Below are 10183 nucleotides of genomic sequence, written 5' to 3' on the forward strand. Positions count from 1 at the left end.
GCAATCGATATGCTTGCTTTCTAAGGGTAGGCCCAGAAGTCCAACATTTTTACAGCCTTGTTGGCCTCAGGGCTAACCAGCTGTGTGCCTGTGCAATGCGGGCTCCTGGGGACTCCGGGGCAAGCCGACCCCAGCTCCCAGCCTCAGCCACCTCAGCAGTTACCGTGGCTCTCGCTATGGGGAGCTGGCAGCAAGCAGCTGGGACAACACCTCTCGCCAGATCTCCAACCATCCAGGGCTCTTGGGGACCTTCTCCTGTTTGCTTAGTCATCTGCAAAATCAGGCATTGAGATGCCTGGACCATATTCACATCACTGTTGCTCAGCTGTGGGAAGGTTTCTCATCAGTTGTTCATCTCCTCTCAGGACTTCAGTGCTAGAGGCTGTCACCAAAAAAGGATTATGTGCTGTTTGCAGTGCCTCACTAGTGCTCCCACAAAACACTATGATCTGCTCTTTGTAGTTACCAAGTGATAAAGTAGATATGGGCATCTAAAAGCTGTTACAGACCTCAGGAAGGAAGCTGAAGATCAGAGAGAAAACAATCACTGGTGTTTTGTTTTGCATTGTCATTTTAAGGTGAGCTCTGGAGTCATGTGGTTTTAGTTGTGTTGAACATAAAATCTGTATTCTTCGCCCTCAATTGTGAGGATAGACCATGTAAGGTGATTTCTAAAAGCTCATATGCAGAAATTAAATGCAGATAATTCCCCTCCCTTTTCAAACTCTCCCCCTCCCTTTTTTTTTTCTGTCTTCTTTTTTCACATGTTTGGATTTGCCACTGTTGAAACTTTTGTTCACTGGACTTTTCCCCTAAATGCCGGAAGGCTAAACTAACCACCCAGTGAGCTGGAAATGGATGCAAAGGCCATAACTAATGCCAGAAAGGTAAATCACTGTGACAGTAATAGTTTGTGGTCAAGATGCAATGCTCAACTTGAATAGGAAAAGAAAGGATGCAGAAAGGCTCTTCCTTTGATGAAGTGCTGGGTTAAAAAGCTTGAAACTAAGGAAGAGTTGATTTTAAATAAGAAAACCTGAGGTTTGAGTTCAATTTCTGTTTGATTCTCTTCACTGTTTTTTCTGGAAAGCTAATTTCCAGTCTTTAGCTCCAACATTACTGGTTGCTTTTTACTGCATTCTATGCTCTTTCAATGATTTCTTTTTCATATGGCTGGCTGTCTTCAGCTGTCTGCAAGCTTCAAAACTGCAGACCCTGATTCTCCCATCCCCATGCACAGTGCAAGGCTCATATGCATGTCATGAAGTGATATTGCAAGCTTGCATTGTTCATTTTGGGCAATTGTAGAAAGAAGACAGGAGGAGAGGATGAGATGGGCTGATCTAAAGTATATTTACACATGTTTATAAATGTCTAAGGGAAACATGGGAATGCCTCTGACCAGCCAACCATCAACAGGCAGAGAAGCACCAAGAGAGGTGCCTGTGTATGGAAACACAGTATCATTGAACACAAAGGTTAAACAGCAGCGCTGATCCTTCCTGGCCAGCAGAAAAACAAAGAGCTCAACAAAAATACCCTTGCTCTAATAACTGTATACAGTCCTTTATTAGCAATGGGGAAATATCAGGAAAGTGAAATAGGCAAAGCTTTGAGACACATGTAACTGCAGAATTAAAAAAGCCCAAACAATTCCTATTTTCCTTGTGTAGCATGAAGGTCACTCACCAAAGCCAGAGGGGTTTCATGATGTTAGTACGCATTCTCACTATGAATGACTAATGTATGGAGTATCACGTACACTAGTCTCTGGCAGATTGCCATGAAGAGCTCAGTCCAGTAGGAACTCCATCCATCCACCCATCCATCCACCCATCCCTCCATCCATCCTTTGTGTGGAGAAAGGCCTTCTGAAGACTTGCAAATTCTATACCTGCAGTAAACAAGACAGAGGCATTATGCACACCTGGGAGGTAAGACCTGGACTGGTAAGAACTAGCCCATATATACTCAAGGAGGTTGCAAAGTGAGGAGTGCTCAGATTAGCCCCACAGCTAGGCAAAAAGCAGAACATGCATGCTTACATGTACTGCACCCAGGCAGTGGCATGCAAGCCCAGAGATGCAAGCCTGGGGCTTGCAGGATTTTCTAATATCCTCAGAGTGGCAGATTTTTCATTTTCTCTGGGGGACATTAGCAAGGACATGAATTTTTGAAGACTTCCCACCACCATAAAGTATTAAATATTTATTTGGTTGGAGCTGTCAGCATAAGGAAAGAAAAATTCAGTCAGGGTGTTTGACACATAATGCATGAAACAGCTGATAACCTTGAAACTGTGGCCCCAGAGGCAGCCCTGCCTCAAGAATTAAAGCTTTCCCACAGGATGGAGATGGGATTGAGCAGAGGAAGAAGACTTGGGAGCACTACTGAGGAGTAGGGTAAAAAGGCTCAGGCAGGGCAAAGCAAGGCTTTGCAGGTAGCAACTGCAGAAGGCAAGAATCCAGAGCCCTATAGGTAGCCCTTCCCACAGCTGTGTCCTCTGCAGAGGGATGTTGTACATGGGTGAAAAATGCTAATGCCCTTCCAGTCTTACAGACCATGGGCCTGTGAGGCAAGAGGCTTGTCTTGCTGTCACTTGCTCCCACTCTGCCTTTTTAAGTAGTGTGGAGGAGTGAGGAGCAGGCACCGTGCTCGCCTTCAGGTGCCTTCACAGGCTGTCTGAGCCAGCCCTGCTCATCACCGCTGTGAGAGAGACAGCGGAGCAGCGAAATGGCACCCTCCGAAATAGCTCAGCCAAACATCCTCCTCCGTGAGACTTATAAAGCACAAACAGCACCTCACAGTCTTGACTGGCCGTGTCCACCCAGCCTGAGCTGGGGAGTCTGTGGGAACTCATCACTGCTCAAGGACAGAGGAGGGGAAGGGGGGTCTGCATTAAGGAGAGGCCAGACTAAAATGAACTGATGCAGGTTCAGCCGTGCAGCTGCTGAAGTTACAGGAAGTTTAGTTAGCAACATGGCCGAAATTCAATGCTGAATTGGCACTGCATGTGCCTCCAACTTGGATGTTTCTTGTAGCAGTTGGCCACGTTTCTGTCCTATCAAGCCTTCCCTCCGTGTGCCCGTGTGGAACAGAGCAGCTTCTCCTGTGGGTTTCACAGGAAGCCTGGTGCAGGGAGCTCTTTGCTGGGCATACCGAACCTCAAGTTACCGCTACTAGGCCAAAGCATCCTTTTTTTAATGGAAAAATCCATTGGAGACAGCCAGGAAAACTGTGTGGTTTCTGCAATAGCTTTCTGTCTCACAGTTTTGAACCATTCTTCCTCTCCTGAGGCACACAAGCTAGGTTTTCAGCAGAGTGGAATTGTCACGAGTTCTCCTTCTGGCTGCTACCTTTTTGGAGGATTATTTTAAGAGGAAAAATAAGGTTGTATTAATTTGAAGCAGATTCCCAGCTGGTGTCCACAAACAGGAGCCCATAGTTAAGTCCCAAATCACTGCAGCTTCTTTCTTTCTCTGGATCCCTTATGCTGCCCAGAGGGGCAAGGAAAAGGAAGGAGAGCTGCAGGAAGGTGGCTGAAGTCCAGATCTCAGAGTCTTAAAAATTCCTCCTTTCAAATTGTGCCTAGCAATTTTGCATCAATTCAGGGTTTGGGCCTTTCCTGGTGAGTGCTATTTTTCCACAATACTGAAAAAAAGGCACAACTTTATAAAAGAACTTCAGGCAGGTTTTCAAGTTTTGAGGGTTTTTTTTCCCCTTTACCCTGTTTGAGAAACAGCACTCACCAGAATAAATAGCCAATTCAGTCTTCAGGAGGATCCGTATATCCCCTGATAGATTTTTCAGGGAATTTTGTGCTGTTTTGACAGGCAAACAGCTGCAGTTTTGTGCTATTAGTCCTGACATATATATAGTAATACAGACACCCACCACACACCGTGAAGATGCTTCTGTCTCTTCAGGAAGAGGACTGAGATCAAGGCCAAAGGTGCAGTTTTTGCTGCTCTATAATATCTGGTGCACCTGCAGCAGCTGGGTGCAACTCAGGTCTCCACATCCCAGGAAGGATGTAGCAGGGTTAGAGAAGGGCAGCTAAAACAGCTGAGAGGATGGCAAAACTGCCTTATGAAAATAGGCTAAAAAGGCTAGTACTCTCCTCTTTGGAGAGAAGACTGAGGCTGTATCTGATCAAGGTTTATAAAACCATGGAGACAGCAGGTAAAACAAGAATATGGAGAGGTTCATGAAACCCCACAATACAAGTTGAGGGTGAGAGCACTCAATGAATCTAGTAGGAGATCCCTTTAAAACAGATTGCTAAATGTCCATCTTACCGCAGAGGGTGGTGAACTTCTGGACCTTCTTGCCGCAGGAGGGTGTGGAGTCAGAGAGCGTCAGCAGGTTCAGAAAGGTATGAGACAAATTCATATGAGACAGGTTCACACACGGATACCAAAAGGTATACTCAGGTATATACCCTCTAGCATCCCAATTATAACAGCCATGATTGCTGGGAAAGTTCAAAGGGGAGTGAACTGCAGAAAGTGGCCAGGTTCACACACTCACCCTGAACAGGATCTCCTGCCATTGCCAGAGATCGGGCAGTGGGCTAGGTGGATCACTGATCAGACCCAGTGGGGCACTTCTCATGTCTTGGGTTTCCCTGGGAAAAAAAAAACCAAAACCAAACATATAAATATATACTGTATACTACATGATGTCCATACTATCCAGCCAGTGGTCTGCCCATTGAGAGTGTCACCAGAAAGGACAAATGTAATGTTGATTTCTGTCTTTCTGGAACAGGAATAAGACAATTTAATAACAAATAAATAATTGCCACAACCAAGGCTACCTGAATTTTGACAGGTGTCCTGTAAATTAAATTAGATATTTTATTGCCACTCCCCTTAAGGCTTTTAAGCATGCGCCTCACAGAAGTTTGTTTTTAATTCTTTTCCAGCAAATAACTACATGAATAGATTTTAGCAGATACCTCAACTAGTCTTTGTTCTCAATGGGAAAACTACATGAATTAAAAATCAAGGCTTTAATAGTTAGGGAAAGATATTAGGTGATATTAGGTACTGAGTCAAAAGGGATCCTTCAGCAGTCAGACCTCAGCTGAAATCTTGCAGTTATGCAAGGTGTGGCTCTTCTGAAAGGTCTCAGAGGAAGACATGCCATTCTCACCACAAAAATATGCTTCCAGTAAACAAATTAGAGTCACTGTGCTGCTGTTGCTGCACAGAAAGGGAAATAAGTGGAAGTCCTTTGGGTGTATTGGTGAGAAAAGAAAAGAAAAAGAAAAAGAACACCAAAGCAGATGCCCTTGGAGACACTTGTAGACCAAACCCACAATCTATATGAAGGAGCAAAATGAAAAACAGGAAGGAGTGAATCAGCAAACCCCTGGGCCCATTGCTCTGCTGTTGTAGCAGTATCTAACCATGCAGATTGTACAGCTGCAGTGTATCCTCACTGACTGACACATCTCTAGTCTGTACATTTCTTGGAGTTTACTGCATCCATTCTAATCACCTTCACAGCAGAAACGGGGGTTCTAAGTTGCTCTTACTCACTTGAGATATCCCACTGACTTGTGAGGGTACAGGCTGGCCCTTCCAATTGAATGCTGCAGGGCAGGAGCCTGTCGTTGCTATTTGTCTATAAAATGTCGTTCTATGTTGTTGTCATGGTATTTTACCAGTTGCACAAGTAATTAGCTCCCTGTAGACACGGTATTGCCAACCCCAGCAATCTTTAATGGCTTAATTATCAGAGTCTTAAAACAAGAAGCATTGTGTTCTTTGCTGTCTGAGCCATTGTGTTTTGCCTTCACTCTTGTCCACATTCAAACAAACTTGGAAACAAGCAATCGAGCTGAGGTGCTCACCACATCAGTTCTCTGCAGAACTACAGCTTTAAGGAAAACCATCCAACACTGTGCATCTCGATACGAGAGAAACTGTCATTATAAGGATGGATTCAGCCATCTCCTCCTAAACTTACTTATGATCAGCCTATTTGTAGCTTATAGGAGCCTCCTTTCATCCCTCTGTGACTTCTCTCCCACAATTTGGTCCTAAGATTGAGCCCAGATCTTAAAGCATATAAAGAGGCTTGTCTAGACCCTCTGTAGGGACACAGATTTCATCCTTAAAGCCTTTGGGAAACACTTACAGTGTGATTTAGAAGCTTGAATCTTACTGACTTTCAATGTAACTTTGGCATCCAAACCATCTGAGAGCCTCCGAAAACATAATTTGTTTGTAACATTGCTAAAGACTAAGCTTTTTTTTTTTTTCCTAAGTAAAAGCAAGATGATTTCAATTCAGTCCTGATGCTAGTTTTATGTTGCAAGTCACATCAAACCTTTAATGACACTGTAGATCTTGAACAAAAAAGGGCCAGTTATGAAATGTATTGTAATATAAAGTGATATTCTGTGGCAGATTTAATGGAAACAGAGGAAAATGTAAACTTTTGGATCAAAATAAGCATCAATACATCCTCTACCTTATAAACAAGCAATGCTTTCAAAAATATGGGCTGCATTCAGTTCTTTATTGCTGCCTGTCCCTTCCTAGATAATAAACAACTGCATGTTTAGTGAGGGTTTACTGTGATATATCTATACGTTTTGTTGTTATAGAGACTTCTGTAAAATACTCCCTCAAAATTATTTTTAGCTTGCTATCAGCGTGTTCATTACAAGCAGATTGGAACATAGCCACCTACTTCATAAACAAATCAAAACAAAGAAAGGGGGAAAAAACCAAACCCTGAGTCATACCCTTGTCTTCCTGACAACACTGAATCCAATGTTACACACTACTGCCTTAGTAAGGGGTAAAAGTACTTAATCTGTCTTTGGACTAGGTAGCATGACATTGAATTTCTGGCCGGTTTATTCACAGGCCAGAAGAGAATCAGTTACAGATGAAACGAATAGACCCCTCACCTTCCTAATAAACTCAAATGTCTGCTATCTATTCCAGATAATTAATCTTTGCTGTAAAGTACACGTCACCTGTACCCCACTCAGGAACAGTAAACACTTACTCATTGTAATGAAGAGGATTGCCTCTGGCAGATTAATTGCTCTGACTCCCCTCCTCCCTAAGTAAAACACAGTTTCTCTTTTTTTTTCTGGATATGTTATTTCAGTACTTCATCCAAACACTTGTCAGGGGCAAGTGCCCTAGACAGTCCTTAAAACTCCAAGACCAAGCCCCTCATTTTATTTAGTGTCTTTGTAGGCTTGGGTTAAATAAATAAAGTGCTTTACAGAGCTATAGTTTCAAGGAATCCTCTCTGTGATTTTTTTAAATGATTTTACTTAATTTCCTCTTTTTTTTTTTTTTTTGTTTTGTTAAACCAGTTATGTAACACAAACCTTTGACGAAGATTTTTTTTTTCTTGGCTGCTGTATTTTTGCAATGTCCTCCCAGCGGAGGCAACTTGAGTTGGTCATATCACTGACCTTGAGTGAACCTGGCACCTATGACAGCAGAAACACTGCACGGTCCATACCAGCCCTGTGCTTACTTCCATGCGATATCTGGACTAGCATGAATCGCAGCCATGTAGTAGGCTGAAATGCACAATAAGGGCTTTTCGTAGCACTGTGGGAGAACTTGTTCATCCTTTCTGGACACTTGGCAAGGAATTTTGGGAAGGCCATGGAGGACCACGGGTGGTCTATGGCAGTAGCCTGCAGCCACTCTTCAAAGCAGTGTAGTATGCCTGCTTGACCATCTAAGTCAACTGATCCAAGCTACAGAAGGGTTTTGTGTGCAGATGGCAGCTAAAGTAGGGCAACACCTGTGCTCTAGCTCAAGTTAACATTACAAAGAGAAATGCTTTTGAAGTAATAGATGAAGGAAGTTTGAGGAGCCATATGGTCAGAGGATGACAAAGGAACTGTGTGGTGTCATTGGGATTATCTATCATCAGCCCCAAATGGGATGTGCTTCAGTGAGCTACAGGTGAGCATCCATGTGGCTTACTTTAGTGATCTGCAGAACAGTGCTGTCATGTTTGCTTCTCTTGCAGAAGAACCAGGGAAGGCTAATTCAGCAATGCAGGATTTGTAAACCTTTTTGAAACCTTTGGGTGGAAGGTGCACTGTTGCATGTGCATTATTTGTTTCCTGTTCTCAATACTGCCAGCATGTATACATGGGTAGCCTCAACTGATGGTGCTTTCTGCTTTCTCTGCAGTGACAAATGTCAGTTCCACTTCATTGGTACAGGATACTGGCACCATCTGCAACACAAATCCTCTCCCTAGCCCATGCACCTCAGCATGGTGGAGCGGGGTCCAACATGAGAGACAAAACAACCTCTGGTTCCTCACACCAGCACAGCCACGATTGCCTAAGCGGTGGGAGTCTGAAAGATGGAACCACACCCCAGGACACCACTCCTCCATAGCACATGAGATTGGAAGGAGAAGCTGGGGTCTTCCCTGGTTGTACAGACAACCTCAGGAGCTGGGGTAGTGCTCATCCTTACCCAAGTCTCTTACACAACTGAATAACACTCATTTTGCTACCAGCTTGTCTTTGCTACTTGCCTGACTTTCTATTTTCATGATGGTTTGTAGCCATCTCCTGGGGACGTGGTCTGTAGCCTCTGAGCTTCCTGTGATTCAACAGAGCATTTCAGTGTTCCTACTCAGGACAGCAGAAATGGTCACTGGTGCAGCAAGCTGGACCCCTTTCTGGCAGAAGGCACCAGCCTGTCACATACAGTGCAGAAAGCTGGCTCTGCTGATGGAGCACATCTTGCCCCTGTAGGCAGTGGAAGGATGTCTCATACATCTCTGTACAAGGCACCTTCTGCATAGTCCAACAGCAGAATATTTTTTGCCAGTGATGCAAAATATAACTATATAATGAGCAAAGGGATTGGTAAGGACAACTCCTGTGCCTGAAAGAATACAAGGAAATCAGTGTGTGCTATAGGAAAATGTTAAATAGAGACTGTCGGATGTGTAGGATGACAGTATTCAACTCCCCTGGCTGGTCTGTACAGAGCCCTATGCCACCTGTCAGTGCAGACATTCCTCTCCTCCTGACAAAGAAATTGGCATGGCTGCCAAAACAGTGGCAGAAAAAGAGAAATATATTTTTTTTAATATTACTTTGAGGTCTGAGTACCACAGAATCATTTTGAGAAGATCCTGTCCAAAGGGTGGTTGGTCTCTGTGGGGTTTCCTGCCAGTTCTCCCCAGGACCCCTCGTAGCACAGAGGGTGCAGCTCTCTGCACTAATAGTGCTGCTCTCTGGGTGACTTGACTTGACTTCTTAGCAGCAGGGTAAGGACTAGCAGTGTTAGCTCACAAACACTGAATGCAAACACCAGTTGGGTTTTCTATGCCGTGGACGATGACACCTTCTGGAAGCAGGCAAGCTTCCTATGAACTTCTGAATGTTAAAAATCCTCTTATAAAAAACAAATAGACTTTGGAGAAAACCCAAGGGCATATTTCAGAGCACTTTGGATTTTAGCCTGTTTCAGACTCTACTGCCAGCTATCCATCTGTCCTGCTAATGTACTTCATTATGCAGCTAGGTAATGAGCCTACAGCTCCTTTACTGGTGGGATTATAATTGCGAGGGAACAGGGAGACAAACTTGTTATGTGGGACTCAGGGGGGAAGGACCATGGGGGGATATTCTCATTTTTCATTCAAACACAGTTAGTGTACATATCATTCCAGTGAAGTTATCCCTATTAGTAAGAAATATGTCCCTTTTCCTTGCCACGGGGAAACTGAACTCTGGTTCAAAGCACTTGCCACAGGGGCTCTCGGAGGTGGTTTCACTGACATGAAGTGGTGTTTCTGGATCTGACCATGCTGCCTCAACAGAGCATGGCAATGGGCAGACCGATCAGGGCAAGCGGAACACGCTTTTTCTATTACGTTTTTCCTGCATATTAAAAGGCAGAGATTTTAGATACAGAGCTCAGAAATGCTCCAACTCCAGCAGTCACAGCTTGCCTTTTGTTCATGCCTGGAAAGTACTCAGCTGGCACAGGTGGCTTCTTAATGTCCAGCCAGCGTGGATGGGTTATGGCAGGATCAAGCTTTGGCCAAGCGCCTGCTCCTCCGCAGCTCCCCTTGCCTTCCACTGTTCCCTTTGCTGCCTGAAGAGATCCCTGCTGGTACCATTTACACGGGTCAGCCTCTCCTGGGCTGCTTTGAGAAT

Source organism: Strix aluco, chromosome 4 (assembly GCF_031877795.1).
Source record: "Strix aluco isolate bStrAlu1 chromosome 4, bStrAlu1.hap1, whole genome shotgun sequence".
NCBI lineage: Eukaryota > Metazoa > Chordata > Aves > Strigiformes > Strigidae > Strix > Strix aluco.